Source organism: Giraffa tippelskirchi, chromosome 5 (genome assembly GCF_054371585.1).
Source record: "Giraffa tippelskirchi isolate mGirTip1 chromosome 5, T2T-mGirTip1v1.2.pri, whole genome shotgun sequence".
Taxonomy (NCBI): domain Eukaryota; kingdom Metazoa; phylum Chordata; class Mammalia; order Artiodactyla; family Giraffidae; genus Giraffa; species Giraffa tippelskirchi.
Window position 1 is genome coordinate 21,094,400 of NC_137279.1, and position 20,782 is coordinate 21,115,181.

General features: G+C 40.0%; 1 long non-coding RNA gene across 11 annotated transcripts in view; it reads left to right on the plus strand.

The window, feature by feature from the left end:
- Window positions 1–20,782, plus strand: part of LOC145507395 (uncharacterized) — a 721,493-nt gene that overhangs the window by 216,621 nt on the left and 484,090 nt on the right. Inside the window, exon 1 of one of the 11 annotated variants that reach the window (XR_014054818.1) lies at window positions 12,925–13,220. The exons of 9 other annotated variants lie outside the window; for them this stretch is intronic. This is a non-coding gene — a long non-coding RNA (uncharacterized LOC145507395). Of the gene's footprint in view, window positions 1–12,924; window positions 13,221–20,782 lie in introns of those variants that run through there. One more of the 11 variants, XR_014054829.1, reaches the window with a different exon arrangement.

Consider the following 20,782-nt stretch of genomic DNA (forward strand, 5'->3'; position numbering starts at 1 on the left):
AGTCTTCAGGTTATTTATTTATTTATTTTTTCTTTTTGGATTTTATCCAGAGTTTACAGTTGTTATCTGAGGGAAACTTGGTATGATTGGAGCATAGTGTTCCCTGGCCATAGAGGAAGTAACACTCTGAAAATTACCTTGACTTTTGGACAGACATAGCTCCCGGCCCTTGTGAAGCAAGTGCCTCTTAGAACAGATGGAAACAGAGGATGGAGCCAAGCTTACGGCGCGTCCATCTCAGAAGAACAGAGGCATGGTCTAGTAACATGTTGCTGACCTTGGTGTCAGGTATTTAATAGAAATTAATGAAGAGGGAAGCATCTCTGCCACCTCTGTGTGGTAGTATTTGAGATTAGAAGAAAGAAAATGCTTGGGCTTGGTAGACAGAGTGATAAGGATCAACTCTGCATACAACTGCATGGTCTGTGACAGTGGGTACAAGTTACCTAAAATTCCTCATTGGAAAAATAGATGTAATGATTCCTATCCTGCCTGGTTGGTTGTGTAGGTTCAACAGGATAAAGTGCTTAGGGGCCCATTTACAAGGTCCTCAAACTGTTTCCTCCTCTTTGAACTTTGGGAAATGGCCTGCTTTTGCCTTGAAGTACACATCTCCTCATGTGATCTTGGGGAGAATTGAAGTTAGGTCTGCCTCCCAGGTGTATACAAGGGACAGCAGGATTTCACCGGGTTCTAGAGTGAATTTTTATTAAAATTGTGCTCAGCTGTGTCTGACTCTTTGCGAGCCCACGGACTGTAGCCCACCAGATTCCCCTGTCATTGGGATTTTGCAGGTAAGAATACTAGAATGGTTGCCATTTACTCCTCCAAAGGATCTTCCTGATCCAGAGATCGAACCCACATCTCCCAGATCTCCTGCACTGGCAGGCGGATTCTTTACTACATTAAAGAGAACCATACAGTAGATGAGCATTGTCTTTGAAGTCAGCAATCTGATTTGAATCCCAGCTTTGTTAATTACACACAATGTAACTTGGGCCAATTGATCTCTCTGAGCCTCAGTTGTTTAAAACATTCTTCATCGAGTTTTATGAAGGTTATATGGGACCACATACATAAGGCTCTTATATCATCCATCAGGGCCTTGCACAGAGGAAGTATTCAGTAGATGTTAGTTATTGTCATTATCACTGTTGTTTTCTAAATTGGGGGCCAATGTAAAACCATTGGGTTATTTATTCATCTTTGGCTGCACTGGGTCTTCGTTGCTGTGTGTGGGCTTTCTCTAGTTATGGTGAGTAGGGGCTTCTCTCTAGTTGTGGTGTGCAGAATTCTCATTGCAGTAGATTTTCTTGTTGCAGAGCTTGGGTCTAGGGAGCGCAGTTTCCATAGTTGTTGTACGTGGGCTCAGTAGTTGAAACTCCTGGGTCCTAGAGCACAGGCTCAATAGTTGTGGCACATGGGCTGTTGCTCTGCGGCATGTGGAATCTTCCTGGACTAGGGATTCAACTCTGTCTCCTGCACTGGCAGGTGGGTTCTTAACCACTGGACCACCAAGGAAGTCCAATCATTGGTTTTTAAAACCGGGAAAGAGTCACTGGGAAGAAGGAGGAGCCAAAGGAGGTAGTGGGTAAGTGTTGGAGCAAGTCTATTAAATATTTTGTATAAGCAGGGAGTGTGTTTTGACAGTAAGGCTAAACTTTCCATGGGGAAAAATCAACATGGGAAAACTGGAGTTTTGCCCTTGGAACAAGTCATGCCCACTGTGGGCCTCTGCCTCGAGGGCTAAAGATGAGATTAAATATTTAATGTCCATTTATAATTAGGTCCTTAAGGGTCCTATGGAGCGTTTCACTGACACAGACATTTTTATCTATTTACATTTCCAGTTCTATGGGTAAAAGCATTGATCCTACAGTCCAATGTGCTTGTGTGGAATGATAGTTTATGAGCAAAATCATAGCTCAGTTATTCAGCATTTGCAGATTTAAGGGGTGGAGGGTGGCCGGAGAGTCCTAGAGGATCAGATTGTAGCCCTCAGCCAGGACTGGGGTTGAAGGACGCATAGCATATTTTCAGGTTGTTGAGGAAGTGGATAGCACGTGGAAGCAGAAATCATCCACCTTATCTTGAACTGCTGTAAACCTCCATTTGGATGAGCATCCCTCTAACTGCTTAATGACTATTTGCCATAGATCACCTGTTTGCCTTCCAATACTGCAACTTCACGTCATTCTCCACAATCTTCCTTAGATCTGCACCTAAATGTATATTCAGATTTACTGTTTGCTGAATTGTTTTGGTAAGAGAAACAGGAGAAGGGTCAGGAGAGTAAGATCATATCTAGAGGAAGATCCAGCCCTGATAGCTGGAGGAGGACTTCAGAGGGCCAGGAGGGCTCTGCATCCTCAGCAGGAGGAGCAAGGGACAGAGGGAGTGGCAGGTGAGCCCAGCACAGCCTCCAGGGCCTGTGAGTGGGAGGGACCAGCCTGAAGCTGCCCCATCTTCCTAAGCAAGGGGAGTCACTGGCAAATATCAAGCCTGAAGGTAACAAGCTGGCCTCAGTAGTCTCAGTCTGTCCACATGATTTACTGATTTATTTGACTTATTTAAAATATGTCTCCAGCTCTGGGGCCTCTGGATCTACTCCAAGCCACTACCTGACATTTAATGGAAATCAGAGATTCCCTTTTCAAGGATGGCAGGTCAGAAGGTTGATCCTAAGAGGTCCTAGGGAGGAGAGGCCCTATGGTCCTTTGGACTGGAAATTGGGGACCAAGCCATGAACTTACTGTGAGTCCTTGGGGAAAATTTCCTTTTCATGTCACGCCTCAGCTTTTCCATTTTGTAATATTCTTCTTGGCATCCACCTCCTTGCAGGTGAGGATGGGCGCAGAGTTTCTGGGAGATACCTGACCTCCCTCCCTCCCTCCCTTTCCCCAGGTAACCAAGTTGGTAATAGAAAAATTTGGTCCCCACTTGGGCTTTTGTCCCCTCTTATGCTTCCTGTCTTATCAAAGGGCCTCACCGTTCCCTTAGTGAAAGCATGTTCTGAGGTCCCGTCTCTCCCTCCCGAACCTCTGCCCTCAGTCACTCATTTACTCTTGTTAAGTCTACCTCATGTATATTTCTAAAATATATCTACTTCTCCAAAACTCCACAGCCACTCACTTGGTTCATACCAGAGTCATTTCTTGCCTCAGGGCAAGAATCTTAATTAATTAATCTTAATCTTAATTCTTTTCCTTATTTCCAACCTTGCTCCCTGTACCCCTTACTCTCCCAACCCAAATGACCTTCTGAAATGTGAACTGCATCCTGTTGGTTCCTGCTTAAAACCTTTGAGTTGCCAGGTTAAGATCCAAGCAGTTTGGAGAAGACATGCTTTATTGTGTTGGTTTCTATCATACATCGGCATGAATCAGCCTTAGGTATACATGTATCCCTTCCCTCTTGAACCTCTTTCCTGCCTCCTACCCCAACCTACCCCTCTAGGTTGTCCCAGAGCACCAGGTTGAGCTCCCTGTGTTATACATCAACTTTCCTCTAGCTGTCTATTTTACGTATAGCAATGCACATGTTTCAGTGCTATTCTCTCAATTTGTCCCACCCTCTCTTCTCCTCTCCTCATTGCAAACACTTTGGATTTTAAAATCCCGAAGCCTTGGATCAGTCTCTGTTGACGCCCCTTTCTTGTTTCTTGATGTTCCCTCTGCCTCTGGGCACTCTTCTCCTCTGACTCTCCCGCTCCATCTTCCTTACTCTCTGGTTTCCCTTATCTTACAGGTTTTCATTCTGATATGACTCCCTCAGGGATGTCTTCCTTGAACTTTCAAAGCCTGGACACAGTGTCCCTCTCGTGTCTGTTTATATCCTATGCTCCTCCTCTCATACAGCCCTTCATCATTACAGCAAGTGCTTCTGACTCATCTGAACTCTTCAACAAACCATGAGCCCTGTGCAGGCTGGGCCACACCAGCCTGGGTTCACCTCCATACGTCCACCTCCTAACACCTGAGTGGCACAGAACAGGGGCCTGAGACATATTTGTTAAATGAATCAATAGAAAGAGTTACTCAAATGTAAGTTCTGTTTTTTTGAATGGAGGAAATTTGTTATTAATTTAAGGAAGAACCATATAAGGACATTTTTATTCCAAAAGGTCATTGACCTTTCTCCAACACCTTGTGTACTTTTACAGGGATAGGAAGGAGATGAGATTGGTCATTTGCCCCTGCAAATGTTGTCTGGAAGGCCTGCCATGTAAGATTGGCTGCTAGTTTGTGAGGGTCCAACCTTGCAGGCAGAAAATGGCTTTCAAGAAAATTCAAAGTCTTACAACTTCTCATTTGCTTATCTGGTAGGCCCAAGAGGAGAGGGTCTGGGAGAAATGGGCCCTCAGTGGGCCAGGGTGACCTTTTAATGTCTCTGGGCCACTGAGTTCAGAAAGAGTCTGGCTGATCCTGCTCGTCCTGACAATAATGCACAGGGAGTGAGTGTTGAGCCTCAGAAGAAGCCAGCAGCTTGGTTCCCTCTGTTTCTGGATGATGAGGCTGGGCCCTCAGGCTCCTGACAGGCTGCCAGCATGGGTCTCATCCACAGTGTTTGATTGCTGCCCTGCTGCTGGGAGAACAGAAAACAGTGGCATGTCAGCATGGAGGAGAGGCCCATGGGGAAGACAGGATTGGAATAGAAAACTTTTTATTCTGTCACCTGATTTAAAATCAAGGGGACATGTTGAAATCATAGGAACTAGATTAAAGGAAATATCTCTGCCTCTGTTGTGTACTAGAGACCTGGTACAACTGTGGCAACAATATTTTGGGTTTTTAATAGATCTTTCTTCCCTAGGGTGTGGGGTGCTTTATTGTCTATCAACAGACTTTGAGTTGAATGGGTTCTGCTAGAACCTCAATTCTGATAACTGTAACACTCATTTTTTAAAAATTATTACTCTGGCGCCTGAAATATGAGTTGAGAAGTCATCTGTATTGATATGAACAGAGGGCTAGATAGGGTTGTGTGTGTGTGTGTGTGTTTTAAATTACATCATTGAATATTAGATGAAATAGGAGGGTATACAATGAATAGATGGGAGCTAAAGAAGAAACAATTTTGCACAAATCATTACAATTCAGTTGTGGCATTGCTTGGAAATCAAGGCCAGATCAGGCTTTGAAAAAAGGGAATAATTAAGAGAGGAAGTTTCTCTCTTATGCACAAAGACACGTTTCTTTTCAGAAGAAAATCTTCCCTTGTTCTTGAAAGCTATCACCAATGAGTAAACATGAAACATGTAAAATAGTTTCATATGAGGCCATCAAAATGACTGAAACTTTGTTTCTGGGTTCTTGGCACTGATGAAATTGTCTCTACTTTGTTGTTGTTCAGTTGCTAAGTCATATCTGATTCTTTGCAGCTCCACAAACTGCAGCATGACAGGCTTCCCTGCCCTTCCCTATCTCCCAGAGTTTGCTCAAACTCACGTCCATTAAGTTGTTGATGTTATCCAACCATCTCATCCTCTGTTGCCCGTTTCTTCTATTTCCCTCAATCTTTCTCAGCATCAGGGTCTTTACCAATGGGTCTGTTCTCCCCATCAGGTGACCAAAGTATTGGAGCTTCAGCATCAGTTCTTCCAATGAATATTCAGGATTGATTTCCTTTAGGATTGACTGGTTGTTCTCCTTGCAGTCCAAGGACTCTTAAGAGTCTTCTTCAGCACCATAGTTATAAAACATTAGTTTTTGGCACTCAGCCTTTTTTATGGTCCAACTCTCATTATCCATACATGACTGCTCAAAAAACCATAGCTTTGACTATATGGACCTTTGTCAGCAAAGTGAGGTCTCTGCTTTTTAATACACTGTCTAGGTTTGTCATAGCTTTCCTTCCAAGGAGCAAATGTGTTTTAATTTCATGGCTACAGTCGCTGCCTGCAGTGATTTTGGAGCCCAAGAAAAAAATCTATCACTGTTTCCACTTTTCCCCCATCTATTTGCCATGAAATGATGGGACCAGATGCCATGATCCTTGTTTTTTGAATGTTGAGTTTTAAGCCAGCTTTTTCACTCTCCTCTTTCACCCTCATCAAGAGACTCTTTAGTTCCTCTTTGCTTTCTGCAATAAGGGTGGTGTCATCAGTATTCTGAGGCTGTCAATATTTCTCCTGGCAATCTTGATTCCAGCTTGTGATTCACCCAGCCTGGCATTTCCTATGATGTATTCTGCATATAAGTTAAATAAGCAGGGTGACAATGTACAGCCTTAACATATTGCTTTCCCAATTTTGAACCAGTCTGTTGTTCCATGTCTGGTTCTAACTATTGCCTCTTGACCTGCATACAGGTTTCTCAGGAGACAGGTAAGGTGGTCTGGCATTCCAATATCTTTAAGAATTTTCCACAGTTTGTTGCTATCCACACAGTCAAAGGCTTTTGCATATTCAGTGAAGGAGAAGTAAACGTTTTTCTGGAATTCTCTTGCTTTTTCTATGATTCAACGGATGTTGGCAATTTGATCTCTGTTCCCTCTGCCTTTTCTAGATCTAGCCTGTACATCTGAAAGTTCTCAGTTCTCATATTGTTGAAGCCTAGCTTGAAGGATTTTGAGCATTACCTTGCTAGCATGTGAAATGAACACAACTGTACAGTAGTTTGAATATTCTTTGGCATTGTCCTTGTTTGGGATTAGAATGAAAACTGATCTTTTGATGAGTTTCTTTTTTTAAAAAATATACTGACATGTTGAGTGCAGCATTTTAACAGCATCATCTTTTAGGATTTGAAATAGCTTAACTGGAATTCCATCACCTCCACTAGCTTTATTCATAGAAATGCTTCCTAAGGCCCACTTGACTTCACACTCCAGGATGTCTGGCTCTAGGTGAGTGACCACACAATCATGGTTATCTGGGTCATTAAGACCTTTTTTGTACAGCTCTTTTATGTATTCTTGCCACTGCTGCTTAATCTCTTCTGCTTCTGTTAGGTCCTCACCATTTCTGTCCTTTATTCACTAGGGAAGTCCCTGTCTCTACTTAGACTTCTGTAAATAGTGTGATTACAAATAGTGGGAACCAAGGTAGAAAAAAAGGCAATAAGCATTTACAATGTTTCAGTGAAGCTGTTCACTATAGAAAACAGAAAACAATTAATGAAACAGTAAACCTATATATATATTTAGGTGCAGAGCTAAGGAACATTCTTGAGAATGACTAAGTTATAATACTGGAAGGCACATAAGTGATCTCCTTGATTGAGGAGAGAGAGCTGGGAGTATGGGGAGGCCAATGTGATTAGATTTTGCAGGACAGAGTGTTCTAAGGAGAGACTTGCATAGAGCGCTTTGTAGATCTGCTTTGTGGAACACTTTGGAGAATCTCTTTGTGTCTTCAGATATTAATAGATACTGGTCAGCACATACTTTTAAGGAAACTACCTGAAGCTGAGAGAAGAATAACTTAAGAGGATTAGAGGGAACAGTATCCAAAACTCACACAAACTGGAACTATATCCAGCTCCCAACAAAGTGGAAAATCTCATAACTCATGGGATATCAGCAAGAGAAGTCTGAAGGGTCCTGCTTCAGTAGTGGGTTGAAATTAGTACTAAACTAAGCACTGCTCTGGTTCTGCCTAGCAAAATTATATATATAAAAGACCAGAAAGAATCAAACTGTTTCCAAGTAAATCAATGGTGAAGCAGAACAAAACTCAAGAATATTAATAGAAGTACAACAATATCCAGCACCAAATAAGATAAAAATCATAATTCTAGCATTCAATAAGAAATTAAACAGGTCTGCAAAGAAAGGTGATTTATAATCAGAAAAATCAGTCAAAACTAACTGAGAAATGGTATAGATGACAAAATTATTAGATAAATACGTTCTATATGCTCAAGCTAGAGAAAAGATTGAGTGTATTAAGGATTGTATAATGGAAAATATAAGAAAGAACTTCTAGAGATAAAAACCACAATTTCTGAGATTAAAAATACACTAATGGCAAATTAGATACTGCAAAAGAAAAGGTTACTGAACATGAAAAGACAGAGTAGAAACTATTCAAAATGAAACGTAAAAAAAAGACTGGAAAAAGTAATGGACAGAGCATCAATTAATGTGGTATACTTCCAATATCCTAGGATATATGTAATTGGAGTCCTTAAAAAGAGAACAAATCACCAAAATAATCTGAAGGCTTAATGGCCAAAGTCTGTCCAAATTTGATGAAAACTATACACATGTAATTCCAAGGCTCAACAAAAGCCCAATAAATGTGAAGAAAAATACACCAAAGCAGATCATAATCAAGTTGTTTATAAATAAGTGATAAAAAGAAAAATCCTATAAGCAGCCAGAGAAAAAGATATCTTATGTGTAGAGGAACAAAGTTAAAAATGATAATAGATTTCTTATTAAGCAATACAAGAGGAAAGGCAAGCAGCATTTAAAGACCCAGAGGGATGGGATGGGGAGGGAGTTGGGTGGGGGGTCCAGGAAGGGGAACACATGTAAACCCATGGCTGATTCATGTCAATGTATGGCAAAAACTATTACAATATTGTAAAGTAATTAGCCCCCAACTAAAATAAATAAATTTATAAAAAAATAAATAAATTTAAAAAATTAAAGTAAAAAATAAATAAATAAATAAAGAACTGATGGAAAACAACTGTTAACTTATAACTTTATACCCAGAAAAAATGTTTCAAAAGCCAATGTTAAATAAAGATTGGTCAGATATACTTAAACTGAAAAAAACTGGTTACCAACATATTCTTATTACATAGAAGAAATTCTTCAGGCACAAGGGAAATGATACGGTGGAAATGTGGATCTACACATAGGACTGAGGAGTATTGGACAAGGTCAATATGTGAATAAATGTAAGACTTTAAAGAATTGTTTTAATTTGTTTAAAAGAACATGGTCATTTAGAGCAAAAATAACAAGGTATGTTGGACTTTATAACATAAAGCAAAATGTATGGCAATATTATAAAGACTAAGAAAAATGAAATGTGGTTGTTAGGTTCTTTCACTATATATGAAGTGGTATAATATTACTTGAAGATAAATAGTGATAAGTTAGAGCTATATTTTACATGAACCTTAGAGTCACCATTGAAATAATACTGCAAATAATTCTAGCTATTTAAGAAATTCAACAAGGTAGATAATATGAAATCATAAGGGATGCTCAACTAATCTCAAAGTAGGGGTGATGGATATTATCTTGTTTGTGCTATACAGATATGACAAAATATACCAAATTATGGATTTTAATAAGTGCATTTTATGGCAGGTTAGTTTTACCCTAATAAAGCTTTTAAAAAAGATAAGATGAATACTTAATATATTTAAAAATATTTATTTTAAGTAATAAAATATTCCATAGTTCAGATTAAAGTTCCAGAAACACCTACACATACATGATTTGGGGAGAGTAAATTAGAATTATAGAAGTTGTGGCATTTACAAAAGCAAGAAGATATCTTTGTTGTTTAGTTGCTCAGTCGTATCTTAGTCTTTTTGACCCCAGGGACTGTAGCACTCAGGTTCCTCTGTCCATGGGATTTCCCAGGCAAGAATACTGGAGTGGGTTGACATTTCCTTCTCCAGGTGATGTTCCCAACCCAGGGATTGAACTGGGTCAATCTCCCTGCATTGCAGACGGGTTCTTTACCACTGTGCCACCAGAGAAGCCCAGAAGGGCTTCTAATTCTAATTGTGGTTGTTAGGTTCTTTTACTATATATGAAGTGGTATAATATTGCTTGAAGATAGATGGTGATAAGTTAGAGATACATATATTACGTGAACCTTAGAAGCCATCTAATTCTCCTTCCCTATTTCACTTATATAGAAATGAAGGTTGAGATACATAATATGAATTACTCCAACGTATCACCAGTCATCCAGGGTGAGAGTGAACAATAATAATACGAAGAAAGAAGCCAGTCCTTACTCAATTTGTTTTCCTTTGAAACTCCCCAGGTGTAGATCTCCATGGATTATAGGCAAAAGTGTATCCATCATTGTGTCCCAGGAGAGGGAGAGGACAGTGTTTTGACTAAGATGTTAGCAACTCAAGCTAAGAGTGGAACAGGACTAGAGCTCCTGGGATTAGCAACTGCTACATTATATAGTCAGAGCCAGCAAGGTGCCTTGTTAGTGGTAATCATGATCTTCTGGAATTCTTTAAGCAGTGGCTTCAAAGACCTAGGGTATTAAACTTCAAAAAAAAAAAAAAGCACATTTAGAGAATTAATCTAATAAGTATGATGCAGAGGAAAGAGGGAAGAAGTATTAAAGTCTATAACTAGATGGAATTTTGAACATCTGAATAGACACTATAATTAAAGCATAGTGGATTACAATTGCTTTGGAAAAGAAGATTGGAGATTGCTTGCTCTTTGCAAAGTGGATTTACAAAGGGTGGCTTAAAAACCTGTGAGCAAAGAAAAATCTGACTTGGAAAGGAAAGGGACAGGAGGGAATCAAATGAGGGTATGCAACTCAAGTTAGGGCAGCCAAAGAGCAGGGTGAATTAATGTGAGCAAATGAGAATGAGAAAGGCTTTTCTGAATAACCAAGAAAAAAATGGAGGCAAGGGAACAGAGAGGGTGGCTGATGGATGAAGATGATTATAAGATTAAAGAGGACTTTGAAGGTTGCTGAGGTACCCCTACATTCCCCCTCACCCCCTCTGCTAATTCCACTTCAGTAAGAGGAATGAAAATAAACTTGGCCACTTAAAAGGCAATGAATACTCCTCCAAGGAAGCATTTGATAAAAAGCAGGGAAGGATACATGTTACAACTTTAGCCTTCCATTCGGAAGGTGCCCCGCTAATCAAAACTGGAAGGCAATTCAGGATAGAGCTCACCTTAGGAGAGTTTTTGGTGTTTGTGTAGAATTGAAATAAACTGAGAAAAATATCAACCTTTGGAAAAACTAGAAACATCTTTGTAATGTCTGCCAAACCTGATGTCAGTATTTTGCAGAATAGTGGAATCGATTTGTCCATTAAAAAAAAAAAACTATAAAATTCTAAAGAATGAATGTTACTGTAGTTGTTAAAGAGCCCAAGTGTTTAGGTATTTAGATTAAGCAGGTCATACTCTAACTCTTTTAAGCAAAATTACAAAGAAATGGGCTATATGGTGTAAACAGGAGAAATAAAGTGCTCATAACCCCCTTTTCTAATAGAGCTGTGGAAATAAGTCCTGGTTGTCATTTTCTACGCTTAGGGCTTTAACAAATTTGGGCAATAAGCCCAGATCTTTCTCCACATGTTGAAACAATAGACATCTACCTGCTTCACTTGATATCAGGAAATCTATGAATCCTGCTTACTTGATGCACTTGCCTTTTACATTTCCTAGGAGCTTGGGGTTCTCAGGTATCACCCTTCATTGGATGAAAACATCCTTTCAGGCTAAATGCAGTTATATTACCTGGAGGAGGTAAAATGCATTGTCCTTCAATACTACTTAATAGAAGGATTGATTTGGACTGATTTTCTTAAAGAATAACCAAGATATAAAGGTTTAAAGAAATAAAAAGAGCTAACACTTATTGAGTGCCAGTTTCCATGCTACTTATTCACACAAGATTATCTCATTAATCTTCTGGCCAATCCTTTGAAAAAGGTACAATATATTAATAATCCCACTTTGCTGATGAGAAAACAAAGGCACTAAGAGATTTAGATAGTAGCCCAGGATCAAAGAGCCCACGAAGAGTGGAGCTACTGTTTAGAAAAGTTCAGGGGACAGAGTGCTATAGAGAAGAGAGGGGGGACTTGTCAATAGCAAGGGGATCCAAAAACCTCATATCCCCACTTCTTATAAGAAGCATCCTCTGACTTTCCCACACTTTGGTTGATATCGTTATGCTCCCATTTTATGGTTAGATTGTGTATACCCCAAATTCTGTGATTCTACAGTTACATTAGAGAGTAGAGTCCTAGGAGAAAAAAATTAAGGATGTGTGAATATTGATGGGAGTTGGGGAGGAGATTGAAAAAGCAATGCAAGAGGGGGAATGCAAGTGAAACAATGGGAGAAACTGCGAAGTTCAGAGCAGCTCAAGGGCTTCTCTTGGTGGCCTCATTTCCTTACCCATTCTGGCAGTGAATTTTCTACTGCTAAGTGAAATCCTTTCTCAGAAACACAGGAAAGACCTTGTTATCAAACACATTTGCCTGAACCACACTAATGTATCATCTCCAAATCTCTATGCATTTGTAAACCTTTTACCTTGCTGTAGCTCAGGGAGGAAGCAGATTGTGGATATCTGTGTGAGGGCTGCGAATAGGCTTGTGTGACCAAGACTGGGGACTAAGGTTAGGAATGGGGGCTGACAGTGAGTCAGGCATGAAGAGGAGGCTTGAAGGGTAGCCTGGAGGCTCATGTCCTCACTGCTTTTAGTAGCTTAGCCAGAAGCTGATTAGCTGAGTTAGTTCCCTGGAGGGACTGGTTGATAGCAGCAGCTGATCCCTTTAGTCCTCAAGTTCTTGTCATGCAATCAGCTAGATGTTCCTCAGCACCCCCACCTCTTCCATTTCCTATACAGTTTTTAGTAGTTTGAATTTTTTAATTTAAATGTTTAAATTTGCATCCTTCTTAAAAATTTGTTTTAATTAGAGTATAGTTGATTTACAATGGTGTGTTAGTTCCAGGTGTACAGCAAAGTGAATCAGTTATATATATTTATATTTATATATATATATATATATACACACACACACACACACACACACACACACACATATATATTCCCTGGTGGCTCAGATGGTAAAGCGTCTGCTTGCAATGTGGGAGGCCCAGGGTCAGTTGCTGGATTGGGAAGATCCTCTGTAGAAGGAAATGGTAACCCACCCCAGTACTGTTGCCTAGAAACCTCCATGGATGGAGGAACAAGGTAGGCTACAGTCCATGAGGTCACAAAGAGTCAGACACAACTGAGCGACTTCACTTTCTTTCTTTTTTTTTAAGATTCTTACCCATATGGGCCATTATGTAGTATTGAGTGGAGGTCCCTGTGCTGTGCAGCATGTTCTTGTTGCATGCCAAGTCGCTTCAGTCATGTTCGACTCTGTGCGGCCCTGTGGACTGCAGCCTACCAGGCTCCTCTGTCCATGGGATTCTCCAGGCAAGAATACTGGAGTGGGTTGCCATGCCCTTCTCCAGGGGATCTTTCTGACCCAGGGATGGAACCTGCATTGGTTATGTCTAACCTCCATTGACAGGTGGGTTCTTTACCACTAGCACTGCCTTGGAAGCCCATGTTCTTGTTAGTTACCTATTTTTTTTTTTTTGGCTTTGCCACATGGCAAGTGGGTTCTTAGTTCTCTGATCAGAGATGGTGTCCATGCTCCCTGCAGTGGAAGTTCAGAGTCTTAACCACTGGACTGCCAAGGACATCCCTATTTTATATTTAGTTATATATATATATGTGTGTGTGTGTGTGTGTGTGTGTGTGTGTATGTATATATATATGTCAATCCCAATCTCCAAATTTATCCCTCCCCCACTTATCCTTGGTAATCATATTTGTTTTCCACATCTACAACTGTACCTCTTTGATATTATGTAAATAAATTCATTTATACATTTTTTAGATTACACATAAAAGTGATATCATGTATTTGTCTTTCTGTGTCTGACTTACTTCACTCAGTATGACAACCTCTAAGTCCATCCACATTGCTGCAAATGGCATTATTTTGCTCTTTTTTATGACTAAGTAATATTCCATTGTGTATATATACCACATCTTCTTTATCCATTCCTCTTTTGAAGAACATTTAGGCTGCTTACATGTCCTAGTTATTGTAAATAGAGTTGCCATGAACATTGGGGTGCATTTATCTTTTTATTAACTTTTTCTTTTTTATTGATGTATAATTGCTTTACAATGTTGTGCTAGTTTCTGCTATATAACAAAGTGTATCAGCTATATGTATACATATATCCCCTCCCACCACACCCCCATCTCACCCTTCTGGGTCATCACAGAACACTGAACTGAGCTGTCTGTACTATACAGCAGCTTCCCATTAGCTATCTATTTTACACATGGTAGTGTATACATGTCAGTCCTACTCAATAGAAGGACTGATGCTGAAGTTCCAATACTTTGGCCAGCTGATATAAACAGCCAACTCATTAGGAAGGACCCTGATGCTGGGAAAGATTGAAGGCAAAATGAGAAGGCGGCAGAGGATGAGATGGTTAGATAGCACCACCAACTCAGTGAACATGAATCTGAGAAAATTCTGGGAGATAGTGAAGGACTGGGAAGCCTGGTGTCCTGCAGTCCATGGAATCACAAAGAGTCAGACATGGCTTAGCGACTGAACGACAACAAATATTTCAATCTTACTTGCCCAGTTTGTCCCACTCTCCCCTCCCCCTGCTGTGCCCACATGTCCGTTCTCTACATCTACATCTCTACTCCTGCCTTGCAGGTACAGATAGGTTCATCTGTACCATTTCTCTAGATTTCACATTTATGCATTAATATACCATATTTGTTTTTCTCTTTATGACGTCACTCCGTATGATAAACTCTAGTTCCATCCACATCACTGCAAATGATCCAGTTTAGCTCCTTTTATGTCTGAGTAATATTTCATTGTTTATATGTAGCACATCTTTATCCATTAACCTGTCAATGGGCATTCAGGTTTCTTCCATATCCTGGTAATTGTAAATAGCAGTGCAATGAACATTGGGGTACATGTGTCTTTTTGAATTATGGCTTTCTCAGGATATATGCCCAGTAGAGAGGTCTCTGGGTCATATAGTGTTCTATTTTTAGTTTTTTTAAGGAATCTCCATAATGTGCATGCATGCTCAGTCATGTCTGACTCCCTGTGACCCCGTGGACTGTAGTCTGCCAGGCTCTTCTATCCATGGGATTATCTGGGCAAGAATACTTTAGTTGGTTGCTGTTCCCTTGTCCAGGAAATCTTTCTGATCCAGGGATTGAACCCATGTCTCCTGAATTGGCAGGTGAATTCTTTACCACTTAGCCATCTGGGAAGCCCACTGTTCTCCATAAAGGCTGTATCAATTTACATTCCCACCAAGAGTGTAAGATGGTTCCCTTTTCTCCAAACCCTCTCCAGTATTTATTGTTTGTAAATGATTTGATGGCCATTCTGACTGGTATGAGGTAATACCTCATTGTAGTTTTTATTTGCATTTCTCTAATAATTAATGATGTTGAGCATCTTTTCATGTACCTTTTGGCCATTTGTATGTCTTGGGAGAAATGTCTATTTAGATCTTCCCATTTTTTGATTGGGTTGTTTGCTTGATATTGAGCTGCATGAACTGTTCGTATATTTTGGAGGTGAATCTCTCATCGGTTGCTTCATTTGCAAATATTTTCTCCCATTCTGAGACTTGTCTTTTCATCTTGTTTATAGTTTCCTTTCCTGTGCAAAAGCTTTTAGTTTAGTTAGATCCCATTTATTTATTTTTGTTTTTATTTTCATTACTCCAGTTTAGTTGCTCAGTCGTGTCCAACTCTTTGCACCCCCATGGACTGCAGCATGCCAGGCCTTCCTGTCCATCACCAACTCTCAGTTTACTCAAACTCATGTTCATTGAGTTGGTGATGCCATCCAACCATCTCATCCTCTGTCATCTCCTATACCTCCTGCCTTTAATCTTACCCAGCATCAGGGTTTTTTCATTACTCTAGGAGGTGGGTCAAAAAAGATCTTGCTGTGATTTATGTTGAAGAGTGTTCTGCCTGTGTTGTCCTCTAAGAGTTTTATAGTATCTGGCTTACATGTAGGCCTTTAATCCATTATGAGCGTATTTTTGTGTATGGTGTTAGGGAGTGTTCTAATTTCATTCTTTTACATGTAGCTATCCAGTTTTCCCAACACCACATAGTGAAGAGACTGGCTTTTCTCCATTGTATGTTCTTGTCATAGATTGACAACATACATGTCATGTATGTCCTTTGTCATAGATTGGGTGACCATGGGTTTATCTTTGGGCTTCCTATCTTGTTTCATTTATCTGCATTTCTGTTTTTGTGTCAGTACAATACTGTTTTGATTACTTTGTAGCTTTGTGGTATAGTCTGAATTTAGGGAGCCTGATTCCTGCACTTCTAATTCTCTGTTTCAAGATTGCTTTGGCTATTTGGGATCTTTTGTGTTTTCATATAAATTATAAAATTTTTTATTTTAATTCTGTGAAAAAATACCATTGGTAATTTAATAGGAATTGCATTGAATCTGTAGATTGCTCTGAATAGTATATTCATTTTCACAATAATCAATAATATTGATTATTCCAATCCAAGAACATGGTGTATCTCTTCATCTGTTTGTGCTATCTTTGATTTTTATCAGTGTCTTATAGTTTTCTGAGTACAGATATTTTGCCTCCTTAGGTAGGTTTATTCCTAGATATTTATATATATATATATATATATTTTGTTTCAATGGTAAATGGGGTTGTTTCCTTAATTTCTTTCTTTGTTAGTGTATGGGAATGGAAGAGATTTCTGTGTATTAATTTTGTATCCTGAAACTTTGAGCTCCAGTAGTTTTCTGGTAGCATCTTTAGTGTTTTCTACATATCATATTATGTCATCCACAATCTGTGACAGTTTTATTTCTTTTCCAGTTTGTATTCTTTTTATTTCATTTTATTCTCTGATTGGTATGGCTAGAGCTTCCAAAACTATGTTGAATAATAATGACAAGTGTGAGCATCCTTGTTATGTTCCTGATTGTAGAGGAAATGCTTTCAGTTTATCACTATTGAGAATGATGTTTGCTATGGGTTTGTCTTATATGGCCTTTATTATGTTGAGGTAGGTTCCTTTTATGCCCTCTTTCCGAAGAACTTTTATCATACACTTGATCATGGTGTATGATCTTTTTAATGTGTTGTTGGATTTTGTTTGCTAGTATTTTGTGTAGGATTTTTGCCTTTATGTTGATATTGGCTTGTAATTTTCTTTTTTTAAAATATCTTTGCTTTTGGTATCTGGGTGATAGTTGCCTAAAAGAATGAGCTTGGGAGTGTTCCTTCCTCTTCAAATTTTTGGAAGGCTAGGTGTTAGTTCTTCTCTAAATAGTTATAGAATGTGCCTATGAAGCCATCTGGCCCTAGATTTTTATTTGTTGGAAGATTCTTAACCACAGTTTCAATTTCATTACTTGTGATTGGTCTATTCATATTTTCTGTTTCTTCTTTGCTCAGTCTTGGAAGTTTGTACCTTTCTAAGAATTTGTCCCTTTTATTGTCATATAATTGCTTTTAGCAGTCTCTTATGATCCTTTGTACTTCTGTGGTATCAGTTGTAACTTCTCCTTTTTCATTTCTAATTTCCTTGGTTTGAGTTCTCCCTCTTTTTTTTCTTCTTGATGAGTCTGGATAAATGTTTATCAATTTTGTTTAACTTCTCAAAGAACCATCTTTTAGTTCCATTGATCTTTGCCATTGTTTTCTTCATTTCTATTTCACTTGCTTCTGATCTTTAAAATTTCTCTTCTTCTACTAACTTTGGGTTTTGTTTGTTCTTCTTTCTCTGGTTGCTTTAGCCATTTTCTACACATTTTTAGAAGCTTATGGGAATGAGTTATTCGTATTGGAGCCTTTTCTATGGTGTACTAAGTTGTATTCCACTCAGAAAGCACTTCCTATTATGGGAAAAGAATGGAAATCTGTGCACTTGGCTGCTTTCCCAATGAGCTTCTTGAAAGAAATATTTTATGTGGCACAAGTGGTGGTGTTTCTTCTATGCCCTTTGCAGATCTGGACAATGATGAACCAGGTGAGCAGTGCTGGGGGGAGGGGTGCCCATGGAAATCGAAGAATGGAGTGTGCAGGGGACAGGGTGCTCAGGCACGATTTGAGGGTGCCTTCAGTCATATCTATAAGCACAGGGCTCAGTCCTGACTTCTGAGAAGTAGCTGGATGATTTCTAGGAGAAACGATCACTGAGTAACAAGGAAGTAGAACCCAAGCCAATGCTAGGACAATAGGAGTCTAGAAACCCAAGTTAAAGTACAGGGCAACAGGAGTTTGCAAACAGAAGTAAGCAGGTAGGGATGCACACAGTGCTTGAGGCAAGAAGAAACTCGAATAGCAAACAATTCCTAGTGTGTGATACCTGTGCAAAGACCAGGCCAAAAAGAGCTGACAGTGTACAGGGCAGTTTCCAACATGGGAAGGCAAGGATCTTTGGTCAGGGCTTGAGTCTATTTACAGAATGTGGGGCAAGGGATGAGGGAATGCATGTTTGCACAAGGTATCAAAATAGGCAGAACCCAGGGTCAGGCTGAACTTGCCAAGAAGGCCAGAAAAGAGGTCAGCTCTTGTGGTGGTCTGGGCAGGGCCTGCATCATCTAGACAGGACTCAGTCCCCCAGAAGAGGGTCACAGGAACAGAGAGCAGGATGTGGTGTTATCTGAGGTCAGCTAAAGGATAATTGACAGCTCAGCAAACTTTCAAGAAGATAGAGGTTCAAGTGAGATGAATCATAAAATACCCAGGAGAGCATTAGAGGTGCTTGGCTGAGTCCCCTGCCCCATGAGATCTTTTCTTCTGAACAGTTTCTAGAAACCCAATTGCCCCTTCCTCAGGGTTTAGCCCAGAGGCACTAGAGGACCTCTTCTGGCTTAGGAAGCTCTGTGTCTCTTGGGGAGGAGAAGGGAGGCATTCTCCGCATTCACCTTGGTATACTGGAATCTGAATTTGGAGGGAAGTCATGGTATTTGAGTGAAGTTCTGTTGGGGTGTTTATTTCTGGACCTTTTGGGGTTGGATGCTGCAAGGGTGATGATCACCCTGCAGCAGCTTATCTTCCCAGTTTGAATATTCTCCTTTAACATTCAGTCCCTTTCATTTTTCTGTGAAGAGGTAGGGATCCAGTCACATAAGCCCCGAGGAAAAAAATAACATTAGTTTACTGATTTATTGACTCCTTTGCTCATTGATCCAGTAAAGGCTTATTAAAAACCTATGAAGCATGGTGCTCTGGATACAATGGCGAACTTGTTACATGTAACCTCTGCCCTCCAAGCTCCCAAGCCCTTTCTTGGAGGGCTCTCTTGCCCTCCAAGAAAGCAAGATACAGCAGTAAACAGCAATCATATGACTGTGTTATCAGTGGGATATGACACATGAGTGCTGTGGCACCGCAGGCAAGAGGCATCTAACTTTGACCTGGAAGGTCAGGGAAGGTTCTAGGAGCTGGTTAGTCTTGGTTTCTGAAACCCTCCTTAGTGACTGCACTTCCTCACACATCCTGGTACTGAATTCTCTACCCCTTCCTACATGAAACTCACCGCATAAACAGGCAAGACTGTTGTCATTATACATATTTACCTGAAACACACTCATGTATTATTTCTAAGGCCCCATATATTTGTAAACCTTTTATCTCTATTTGTGGAATGAAAGATTACTTTCTGTTCAAAGAAATTTCAGGCTTCGGCAAATGGATATAATGGGTACTATTTCTATATTTTTAAAAAATTGTGAGCAGGCCAGTATACTGCTAAGAAAGGAAGCACATGGATTTAATCAGACCAATTTCTTCTATGTACTCTAATATGCCATTGAAATTAAAATTCCAAACTGGAAAAAATATTTGCAGCACATGTGATAGATAAAAGAATTCTCTCCTCAATGCATAAAGGCTATTTAAAAACCATTAAGGAAAAAGACAAACAGCCGTGTAGAAATACGGGCAGAGGACTTGAAAAGACAATGTAGTTCTGTTAATTTATGGTCCTTTTACTTGCAGAACTCTAGTACATGAAGAAAGCTCAGAATTGTTCTGGTAAATTTACAAGAAAGTTAATCTGACACTTTCTAGTGATAGACATATTATTGTGTTGCATGATAATTAGACTTAATTTGCATAAAGGCTGTAATTAGTATTACTCTTAGCTAGCCAAAGCTTCAGTTCTTTCTCTCACTTTTAAAGTTTCTTGGTAACTATAATTATTGTCAAAGATGTCAATTTTCCCTCAACACACTCATATTCTCACCCTTTCTCTCTCTCTCACACACAAGGACTTGCACAGGCAGGGAAAGTAGTAAATATCCTAGATCAGGTTCTGTGTCTCTACCTACCCTTCCATGGTTAAAGCTCCCTCTGTGATTCCCCTAGGCTCTTCTCTATCTCCGGAGCCGATATTTGTTGGGTAATAACAAATTTCCAGCTCATTCTCCCCTCCCACATTCACAGGGCTCCCTTTTCAAGGCAGAGAACTCGGCACTGAGGGAGTGGCCTATCTTCTGGAGGGAAAGGGGCAGCAGTGTGTAGGCTTGGGAGATGAACTTGGTGAGGAAGCACAGACAGGTCAGTGATGGTGGCTCAGGGGAAGTAAGAGGAAAGAGACAGAAAGACTGTGCAGTCCTAGGCCTTGGAAAGGATCTGGGAAGACCAAAGGAGGGAAGAGGGCTCAGATATCTCTGGCTCCAGGCCCAGGGGCCACAGTGCAAGAAACCAGCTATTCCAAGACTTTTCCCTTCACAACCACTGCAGAAAATAGCATCTTAGTGAGCAGCCCAGATACGCCATGAGGACAGCCAAGTGAGCAAGAGAACAGAGAAGTCACGGAGTGAGTGCTCCTTGACTCGGATCATCTTCTCTGAGTTCTGTTTGTCCTTCTATTCTTGACGCAGCATCCGTTCTGGCCCCTCGAGACTGGGTATGGTTTTTAGGAGCCTGGGGAGGCTCCCTTTCATCTCTACCCTGCACACTGCCTAGTTGGTGCATGAAATTCCTTGCATGGGAGATAAAACCCTTAATTCCCACAATT